Below are 11330 nucleotides of genomic sequence, written 5' to 3'. Positions count from 1 at the left end.
TCGCAGTCCTATCGCAATTCTGAGTTGTTGGTTCGACAGTTTTAACCTTAAATTTTTGCACGGGATGACGTTCAACCATTGGGAGTCAAATCTATCTTGGAACGCGTTGAACCTTTTTACGTCCGTTGGTTCGAGTCGTAAAATCAAGTCTGCAATTTCGCTGTCAAAAATTGGCTCCGTCCAATTTTTTTAGATTTAATTTTCCGAAGCCATTTCAATTTTTCCAAGGTCAAACCACCGTTTAAGCGCATCATCATAGGTTCCATCCACATGCTTCAAACCAAAGATTTCGCTCAAGGCATCTTTTGCTCCTACTGCTGAGGCTAAGAAAGCGGGTAAAGCGAGTAGACGAGCGGAAGAAACGCCCAAGCCACCTATGGCTGCCGGAAGAACTGCTTGTAAAAACTGGTTATCATCCATTTTCACGTTAGTGACCTTGCATAACGAATTTCTTAGTAATTTATCATAGCGTTCCAAAAAACCATTTTGCAAAAAACAAGGGCTCGTACGCAAAAAATATAGGAGTTTTGGCATGCTAAAGCAATTTTTCAGGAGGTAAAAACCATAATGGGCGTCTAGTTTGTCAATGACATCCGAGATTTTTTCAAGCTCCTTAATTTTTTCGTCGAGCAATTCTTTTCGGCAAAGTTCGCCGATTGGAGATCCTAAAATGAGGAGTTCTTCTTTTGTTTTTATTTTTATTTTGGGGCATATTTTTCGAAATTGTGTTAAAATTGAATTATACTGTGTACTAGTAGTCGGTCCCAAAAAAACAAAGTTCACACTTCTCAGTGTTTAAGCTCAGGCCGTAAATTTGTTCCGATTTCAGAATGTTTTTGAGGTCCCGGAGTACTACCTTATAGTCGTCGGCTAAATTCCCGTCATCTAAATACCAGATGTTAATTTTCGACTCCAACTGTTTGACTAGTGTATGAATTGTTTCCGCAAAAAGGGGTGGGGCTTCAGGATCACCTTGCTGAGTTCCGTCTTCTGACATTATGACAGAGCTTCCGTAAAAAAAAGTAACTAGGTTTACCATACGCGCAATGGGTGTAATTATACAATTCGGGGCGATTTGAATTAACATGATTCAGCATTGTTTCTCTGTTTAAAGAGTTAAAAGCATTCTTCAAATCTAGTTTTAAAAGAACAGTGGGTTTTGGATTGTCGTCGCGTTCAATTAGATTTCGAAACGAGTGCGCAGCTATTTCTGCTCCTCGTTTGGTACCGCATCCTACCTGTACGTTTCCGAAAAAATTTTGTCGCTTGGAGAGGGCCTTGCTTCCAGCGCATTTAGACGCGATACGTCTCAGCATGTTGCCTATGGCAATCAGTCTCAACCCTCCGTCTATCTTTATGAGGGCGATAAGCTTTGCGCCAAAAACGAAAGGTCTTAGTGGTTCGGGTATTTTGCCATCTCCAATGAGGTTTATCAGCTTAGTAAGCGATTTCAGAAAATTAAGTCCTGCACTGGCATTCGACTTACTAACAAGATCTTTTACAAAATCGGTTACAGAAAAACTATCCAACTTTTCTGGATTTGGAGCTGCAAATTTGGCTCGCTGCGGGTGCTTAGACAACATTTTTTGATAGTTATCAGTTGAAAAAGGAGCTATTTTGTCATCCGAAGCAGCTAGCCTTATTCCTCCCTTTAAATTTCCTTCATCGAGCTTACTACTTATTAACTTTATTTTCTGCTCGAGGTCACTCAGAGGCGGGCTTGAAACTTGGGTATGGGGTTTTGGAAGTGACACGTCATTTGTTCGAATTGTTTTATTTATCAAAGAACTCATGCTTGTGGTCTGTTTGCGTCCACTTCTTTTCTGTTGCTCCAAAAAAAACAAGAACGACGTTAAAAAAATTAGCCATTTTGTAACATCTTCTACGTTGTAGACGATGTCCTTTATTTTGTCCGACAGACTTTCCGCCAAGGGAACACGCGATTCTTTTGGTACTCTCTTGAGTACTCGGACATTTGAGATGGCTGTATTAACATAATTGTCTAGCACTAAATCATTACCTATTGTTGCTTTATTAGCAGATTTTACATCAACGCATAAAGGACACTGAAACCATTGGGTTTTCTTAGTGTCGCTAAGAGAAATATTTACACAACTGATATGATACCAACTAGAACAACAATCACATCTAATCCAATTTATCAGTCCTGAAGGTTTTAAGCAATCTTTGCTTGTACACTCTTTGTTGTTTGTCCTCATCTTGACGCAGCATAAAGGTAAAAAAAAGGATTTTGACTGGAATTTAGGGGACTGAACTAACCCATGATAAGCGGTTAGTGGGAATTTTACAAATCAGCAAATAAAAAAAAAGACAACTAAATTAATTTAAATTTTAAAATATAAAAATCAAAAACAAGGAACAATCTCACCCGAGCTCAGTAGGTCCAGCGGCGCACCACCAGACTCCTCAAGCCAGTTCCAGTTTCCCACCTCCCCACAGAAAGCCACTTGACAGACCTGTCTCTAAAATCCCTCAGAGGGCGCTCCACATACAGGCACAAACATCAAACATAACAAATCTATTGAATAAGTTTATCACAACAATTAGGCTAAAAGCGACTAAGCGACTACATTTTTCCAATTCTTTGTAAATCAAAAGACACTGTGACCAAACATTTGTAAACTCTTTTATATAAACACTCAGGAAACAAACCAGACCTACACTAGTCGACAAAATCAAACGAAAATTTACAATTTCACTCTTTTCTGTAACATTCGCCCGCAAGTACTTACCGACGGAAAACAAAGCTGGTTACTAAAATGATTGGCTATCGTCTAAACACAGCTTCACATGCTTTTGACCATCTCTACCAAAGACAGTTGAATGTGTGGTCTATCAACATCGGATCGACAAAGTCATTATAATTTACGGCTATCGACCAAACTGCAAAAATTAACTCAATTACAAGCAGAAAAAGTCAGCTCATGGCTGGGTCTCAGTATCCCCAGGCCACGAGGTCACTCCTAAAATCAGGGCTACATTATTATCATATAACTATTGTTGTGTCGGTCGGTCATATCCTGAAGTTTGACCTTGATTTTGGAAGAAACAGCAATTTTAGAAAAAATTTGAATCCACCATGCCAAGCGCGGGTTTGTCAAGGCGTCTGAAGTTAGAAATCAAAAACATCACAAGATTCCAGACATAATTGCGGAAAAGTTGATCGGAATTGCTGCTACAGTAAAATTGCTATTCGCAATTATACTGAAATCATCAATTCGAGTAGAGCGAAATCTTACGAGAGTGCCATAGTTGCACAAGCGAGAACGTGGATTGGGCAGGTAGACGAGTGAAGCTGCCCAATTGTCCAGGACAACAAATTTCTTGAAATAAAACAAGTTATTCTCTAAGACTTCTAGAGTTGTTTTATATACATGATTTACTTATTTCTAGAGTCGCGTCACTATGTGAGAACTTAATTTTTTTTCTTGCGTGTATTTTCACACAGTAATGATGAGATAAGCCGCGTTTTAGGTTCATTGATCTGAAATGGATCAGAGGTCCACTGTCCTTTAGAAACTAATGGTTTACTCGAGTTTCCAGCCCTGTTTTGAACGGCGTTCGCTTGTTTTACGTATTTGGAGACCTAGCCATGGGCCATTTATATTTCTAGAGTGGGGGGGAGTAATTTGGTAGTGGCTTTTAAGCTGTAACACGATTTTCTAGCCCCATGGTTTAAGCAAACCGAAATGGCTCCGACATAATGGGGTACAAAAACACAAGAGATGAAGCTCCTGGCCCTTGAGCCAATGGTTATAAGGTTGATTTTTCTTTATCTCGGACGGATGACTGTTACATACTGTTTTAATGGTGCTCCTGCGTGTTCTACGACATCAGGATTACGGGATCGAACACAGTGGAGAGCTCCGGGTTAGATGCCCATTCTAGAGAACCGGTGGTATGGTTAGCTTGGAACGTGTCCACCTTCTGGTCGTACCACGATAGCTTTTTGCGTAAACTTGTGAAATTTTTCTCGGTGCGCTCTGGGATACGAGGCTTAGCTAACCGAGTATGGGGGGCCACTAGAGGAACAAAGAATTATTGAAAGACATAAAGCGAATGAAAAAAAGAAAAAAAAGTTAAAATGGACAGTGACTTTGATTTCCAGATTAGGTGGATCAAACTTTTATATTAATTGGTAGTATTCTTTTACTGTTTTACAATAAAAGAATAACGCGATAGCTTTTTGCGTAAACTTGTGAAATTTTTCTTGGTCCGCTCTGGGATACGAGGCTTAGCTAACCGAGTATGGGGGGCCACTAGAGGAACAAAGAATTATTGAAAGACATAAAGCGAATGAAAAAACAAAAAATCTGGAAATCTGGTGCGCTCTGGGATACGAGGCTTAGCTAACCGAGTATGGGGGGTCACTAGAAGAACAAAAAATTACTGAAAGACATAAAGCGAATGAAAAAACCAAAAAGGAAGAAAAAACCATAAAAAGTTAAAATGGAAAGTGACTTTGATTTCCAGGTTAGGTGGATCAAACTTTTATATTAATTGGTAGTATTCTTTTACTGTTTTACAATAAGACCGATCTTTTCCATCAAAGTAGCAAGTACTTAGCAGATGCCCAAATTCGGGGCGTTTAAAGGGTTTTCAGATAGCGTTGCAACCTGGGATAACCACTGGGAGACTTCACTGGAGAGCTCCGGGTTACACGCCCATTCTAGAGAACCGGTGGTATGGTTCACTTGGAACGTGTCCACCTTCTGGTCGTACCATGATAGCTTTTTGCGTAAACTTGTGAAATTTTTCTTGGTGCGCTCCGGGATACGAGTCTTAGCTAACCGAGTATGGGGGGCCACTAGAGGAACAAAGAATTATTGAAAGACATAAAGCGAATGAAAAAACAAAAAAGGAAGAAAAAATCATAAAAAGTTAAAATGGACAGTGACTTTGATTTCCAGATTAGGTGGATCAAACTTTTATATTAATTGGTAGTATTCTTTTACTGTTTTACAATAAGACCGATCTTTTCCATCAAAGTAGCAAGTACTTAGCAGATGCCCAAATTCGGGGCGTTGAAAGGGTTTTCAGATAGCGTTGCAACCTGGGATAACCACTGGGAGACTTCACTGGAGAGCTCCGTGTTAGACGCCCATTCTAGAGAACCGGTGGTATGGTTCACATGGAACGTGTCCACCTTCTGGTCGTACCACGATAGCTTTTTGCGTAAACTTGAGAAATTTTGCTTGGTGCGCTCTGGGATACGAGGCTTAGCTAACCGAGTATGGGGGGCCACTAGAGGAACACAGAATTATTGAAAGACATAAAGCGAATGAAAAAACGAAAAAGGAAGAAAAACCATAAAAAGTTAAAATGGACAATGACTTTGATTTCCAGATTAGGTGGATCAAACTTTTATATTAATTGGTAGTATTCTTTTACTGTTTTACAATAAGACCGATCTTTTCCATCAAAGTAGCAAGTACTTAGCAGATGCCCAAATTCGAGGCGTTTAAAGGGTTTTCAGATTGCGTTGCAACCTGGGATAACCACTGGGAGACTTCACTGGAAGAGGTGACCAGTGAGACAGTGAAGAGCTTAGAAAGACCGACATCTGGGAATTAAGAGAAGACGCTACTAGGAAGAAACTACCATTAGTGTAACCAGCGCAGTCTGACCACTAGAGGGGATCACCGGAGTGTGCTTTTGGGTCAAACGGATATCGTTAAATTCCATTTGATACTATAGAGATAGATATAGAGGTGAATAAGCGGAAACCCACAGTTTTTCAGCCAACGTTTTTACATGAACAGAGCTTGGAAACATGTTCTACGGCTTTTGTATAGTGTGGTTTAGCACCCATCGTGCTTTAAGGGTTTTTTGTTTGATAGGGAGGAAGTTAGACAGGGAGTTGGTTAAGATAACAGGTAGCGGTTGCAAATTGTAAAAGGGGGCCTACATACCGTAACCACACAATGGCATCATCGATTTGGTTACATTATATTAACCAGAGTCAATTCTGACCACACTAAAGATTGAAAACAAGCGTTGGAACGCGAAGGTACCCCATAGTGGACTCCAGACAAGGTAGGTGGTCTTGGCCAGATGGGGTGGGGGGATAAAAAAAACTTATTAGAGACTAATAATGTAACTACCCAAGAACAACGACAGTAATAGAAATAATGCGTGACAACCAGGTATCAGAGAAATTTTTCGGAACGACAGTTTTGAAAATTTGATGTATTTTTTTTGAAAAGTCATAACTCTTTTGAGTTTTTAATGGGAAGTTTCAAAAAAAGTTGGTATATTTTCAAGACGGTCAGAGTTTATTCAAAGTAATTTTTATTCATAACCAGGTATAAGAAACCCAATCAATTTTTTTGATTGCAATTGATTGGATGAGGGCAGGACGTTTTAGATACTTTTTTGGTAAGAATTTCGGTGGGTGGCGGCATTTTACACGAGTTTCTGACAGTCCTGGGAAGCTAAATCAACCGCCCAACACTACATCTAGTCGAGTCTTGGAAAGGCAAATCAACTATCCAACACGGGTTTGCTGGAGTAATGGGAAGCTAAATCAACTGCCCAACACTGTATCTACTTGAGTCCTGGGAAAGCAAATCAACTGTCCAACACTGGTTTGCTGGAGTATTGGGAAACTGAATCAACTGCCCAACACCATATCTACTTGATTGAGTCCTGGGAAAGCAAATCAACTGCCCAACACTGGTTTGCTGGAGTATTGGGAAGGCAAATCAACTGCGCAACTGCACATTAGCATTGCTTCCCATCGACCTTCTTCTTAATCTGAGCTTATGCCTATCAAAATTATCACGTCTACATTTATGCAGACTCAGCAACTCAGCTGTTCGATATAGCTGGGCACCTTCGAATGCTATTACCATAGTAATCCACGAGGTTCCCAAATTCTGCAACGCTCTCACAGGACTATCGCCCAATATCAAATGTGACGTGCCGAGGGATGGTTGTTGCATGCTCATTGCCGGACTCCAGGTAGATCTAATAAAACATGTTCGCATGTCTGCGTCCGGGACTCCCGTCCAGATATTCTTGATCTGGTTTGTTTTCTGTTTGTCAAGCACCCGTAACACTTTCTCATTGGCATTTTTCCTAATATATCTGGTGGAGGTTTTTTCTGGCTCCGTTGTCGTAGCAGCTCTAGCTCCTGTTTTCTTTATCACTTCCGAGGAGAGCTCTACTCTGCCGGTATCAACAATTGTTCCATGAGCTGCAGTCAGCCGTTGGGACTTGAACTTCCTTTGTCTGACTCAACTTGCGAGGCGTCACGAGCCCCATAGTGACTGCCCACGTGGACGACCAGGTATCAGAGAAATTTTTCGGAACGACAGTTTTGAAAATTTGATGTATTTTTTTTGAAAAGTCATAACTCTTTTGAGTTTTTAATGGGAAGTTTCAAAAAAAGTTGGTATATTTTCAAGACGGTCAGAGTTTATTCAAAGTAATTTTTATTCATAACCAGGTATAAGAAACCCAATCAATTTTTTTGATTGCAATTGATTGGATGAGGGCAGGACGTTTTAGATACTTTTTTGGTAAGAATTTCGGTGGGTGGCGGCATTTTACACGAGTTTCTGACAGTCCTGGGAAGCTAAATCAACCGCCCAACACTACATCTAGTCGAGTCTTGGAAAGGCAAATCAACTATCCAACACGGGTTTGCTGGAGTAATGGGAAGCTAAATCAACTGCCCAACACTGTATCTACTTGAGTCCTGGGAAAGCAAATCAACTGTCCAACACTGGTTTGCTGGAGTATTGGGAAACTGAATCAACTGCCCAACACCATATCTACTTGATTGAGTCCTGGGAAAGCAAATCAACTGCCCAACACTGGTTTGCTGGAGTATTGGGAAGGCAAATCAACTGCGCAACTGCACATTAGCATTGCTTCCCATCGACCTTCTTCTTAATCTGAGCTTATGCCTATCAAAATTATCACGTCTACATTTATGCAGACTCAGCAACTCAGCTGTTCGATATAGCTGGGCACCTTCGAATGCTATTACCATAGTAATCCACGAGGTTCCCAAATTCTGCAACGCTCTCACAGGACTATCGCCCAATATCAAATGTGACGTGCCGAGGGATGGTTGTTGCATGCTCATTGCCGGACTCCAGGTAGATCTAATAAAACATGTTCGCATGTCTGCGTCCGGGACTCCCGTCCAGATATTCTTGATCTGGTTTGTTTTCTGTTTGTCAAGCACCCGTAACACTTTCTCATTGGCATTTTTCCTAATATATCTGGTGGAGGTTTTTTCTGGCTCCGTTGTCGTAGCAGCTCTAGCTCCTGTTTTCTTTATCACTTCCGAGGAGAGCTCTACTCTGCCGGTATCAACAATTGTTCCATGAGCTGCAGTCAGCCGTTGGGACTTGAACTTCCTTTGTCTGACTCAACTTGCGAGGCGTCACGAGCCCCATAGTGACTGCCCACGTGGACATTTCCTGCAGGTAAGGGTTGTTCCGTTTTCGTTATGCGCAACCGTTCAGATCGCTCTTTATACTCCTGCTTCAAGTATTTTATCTCCTCTCCTTTCTTCTTGTTTCAGTCCTTAAACAGTCTCTTTTACCTCTATCTTCTTGAGTTCCTCTATCTTCTTGAGTTCTGGCCAAGATCTTTCTCACTCGGTCCAACTCGTCTCTCGTCTCGTTCAAATCTTCCATTGTCTCGTTCGTCTGTAGTTTTTTTTCTACTCTGGCTTTTTTGGCTGGCACAGCAGCTTTCAACTGGGAGCTAAACGAGGCAGCCTCGCTAACCATTTTTTGATGGAAAGCTTGATGTCTACTCCTCAAGCCGGGCCTAGGCCTGGCTTGGAGAGGCATCTCTCCAGGCTGGTACGTTCCTGCGGTTCTCACCCCAGGTTCATGCGCTAAGTCGCTTCCAGAGAGTGCTCTCTTCCTCCAACTCATGAATCGCAGACTTGGTGGGTCCAACACTCCCTGCTCACCTCAAGCTGCCATCAGCAAGACTTCCGTGGGGCGTTCTAGGATGTTCGTCAGAGCAGCCGTCAACATGACTATTTCTGGGCCGCCCTGGGCACAGTCTCTTTCCAGTAGCCGACGATAGAGCTCGTCTATGACTGGCCCCACTTAGACATCGGCTTAATCCATCAGTTTGTCAAAATTTTCCATTCTGTTTCGTTCCGTTAATTGGATTCGATAACAAGTTGAAATTTAGAAAATAAATCGACCAATCAGGCAATAGAAACAAGGTTATGACTATCACATCTGTGAAACTTGCTCCAAAATTACATAAAAACCTATTTTAAAAACCGGCGGATTTCAAGATTGCGACGATCTTGAAATATATTAAATTCAGTTCAATCTAAAATCTTGGAAACTGATCTAAGATTGGACAATCCACGCCTTGGAAGTTTTCCGAACGTTATTGTTTGAGCATTCGTGGTCACTACTTCTTCGAAACCCAAGATCCTAATAACATAACACATAACATAACCTACAATCAACCTATGCTCAAATAACATTTCTTATGTAGTTATACTTCTAGGTTGGTATTTGAAAAAGTTACGCGTATCAGTGCGCACAGCTCCCAAGGATGCAGTCGTCCTCTGTTTGTTTGATAGACCAGAAGTGCGAATTCTCTCACTCTCCTCTCCACTAAGAAGTCTCTTCGTCTCTTCAGGGACAAAACCAAATATTCAGGGTCGATGTGTGCTCCCTGGTATTTGTGTGGCCGCCGGTGGCAAAGCTGCTACACCCCTTATTCCTAGCCTTTGCTTCCATAAAAACTCTTCTAGTACTCTTTTCTGAAGTTGTCTGCTAATGCTGTTCTATAAATCATATCCGAGGTGATAGCTATCGCACACATCCTATCCGTAAGTAAAAAATCGCTATCTGTTAGTAATATTCTACTCGAGTATTCACCCGGCAGATTAAATTATGACTCTTTTATTCTCCTTCTTGTGGTTTCTTATGGTCCTCATCTGTTTCCGCCTCTAAACTTTCTGTTTCTCTTGCAATTTTTTTTTCAAAATTATTTTTCATTGTGGGTAAGCCCTACCCCCACTCCCCGGGCAAAAACATCCATCGATGTCGCCTGCGATCGCATACCAGGTATTAGGTTGAGGTTGGACGCATGAATGAACAGGGGCTGCCCAGTAAGGATCATGTTTGTTATTCTTTACGTACTTCATGCTCTCGCGGTCTTTGTTCTGTATCGTGACACTGGTTTCCTTTGAGTTTGACGTTATTTCGTTCAACCAGTCCAAGACGCGCAGGTTTGTCAATTCTTGTTGGAATAGCTGCTGTTACTCGTCGTCAAACTCTACTTCAGGCTTAGACCGATCGTCGAGCCATCCGTTGTTTTGATCATAGACAATGTCTACTTCCTGCGAGACTTCTTTAGAACCTCTCGATATCTCCTCTAGACGCCGCTAGATCTTTTGCTATCTTTTTCAAGTCTATCATGTCCCCTCCTTCATGTCTACATATATAGACCAGTCCTCTGCGAATGGGTTAAGTTGGTTATTTTTCGCAAAGTGCGCAGCTCGGCCAGTACTGAGCCTCAAAAAGTCCCTCCTGATGTACCTCCGTTATCAAAAATGTCCCTCTCCAATTCTTTAGGAGTTTTTTTGTTACTTTTTGTGGGATGACGTTCTGAAAAACCCACACGTAGTCTTCTAATGAGTAAATTTTTGCACCAGACTAATTCCTGGGTTGGAGTGTTGCGTACTGTTGTAGGCTACCAATACTTGTGGCAAACATCTGTCCCAATCATTCAAGTATCGGGAACATTCGACCCTCAAAATCGACAACAAAGTCCGATTTTGTCTTTCTACTAAGCCATTCGTCTGGAGATGGTACTTTGTACAATGAGCCTCGGCAACCTGAGAACATCTCACGAGCTCTTTTGTAAGCTTTCCTATAAAAACAGCTCCATTGCCTGTCTGGAACGTCATCAGGCTTTCATGTCTAGCTACCCAAGTGTTAATCAGAAAATCGCATGTCTCTTTGGCTGAGGCCGTTAAGCGGGGTACGGATTCTGCATAGTTGGTGAAGTGGTAGATCATCACCAAGACCTGATTATTCCTGATTATTGCCACTGTCCGTCATACATAACTTCTGATGATCATTTTTTACCACTTCATTGAACTGAGGCGACTCAATTGACTGAAATGGGAATCGTGATTTCCTAGAAACTTCCACTTGTTGGCATGACAGACATTTCGTCACCGACTTTTCGCATCCTTTATTGATCCCAGGCCATTCAAAGTGTTTCACGATCCTCTGGTACACTTTATCAATCCCTTGATGGCCCATTTGAACAAGTGACCTGAATAATAATTCGTCTGAGTTGCG

This window comes from Symsagittifera roscoffensis, chromosome 3 (assembly GCF_963678635.1).
Source record: "Symsagittifera roscoffensis chromosome 3, txSymRosc1.1, whole genome shotgun sequence".
Lineage (NCBI taxonomy): Eukaryota > Metazoa > Xenacoelomorpha > Acoela > Convolutidae > Symsagittifera > Symsagittifera roscoffensis.
The sequence above is the reverse complement of the archived record's forward strand: the minus strand, read 5'-3'. Positions refer to the sequence as shown.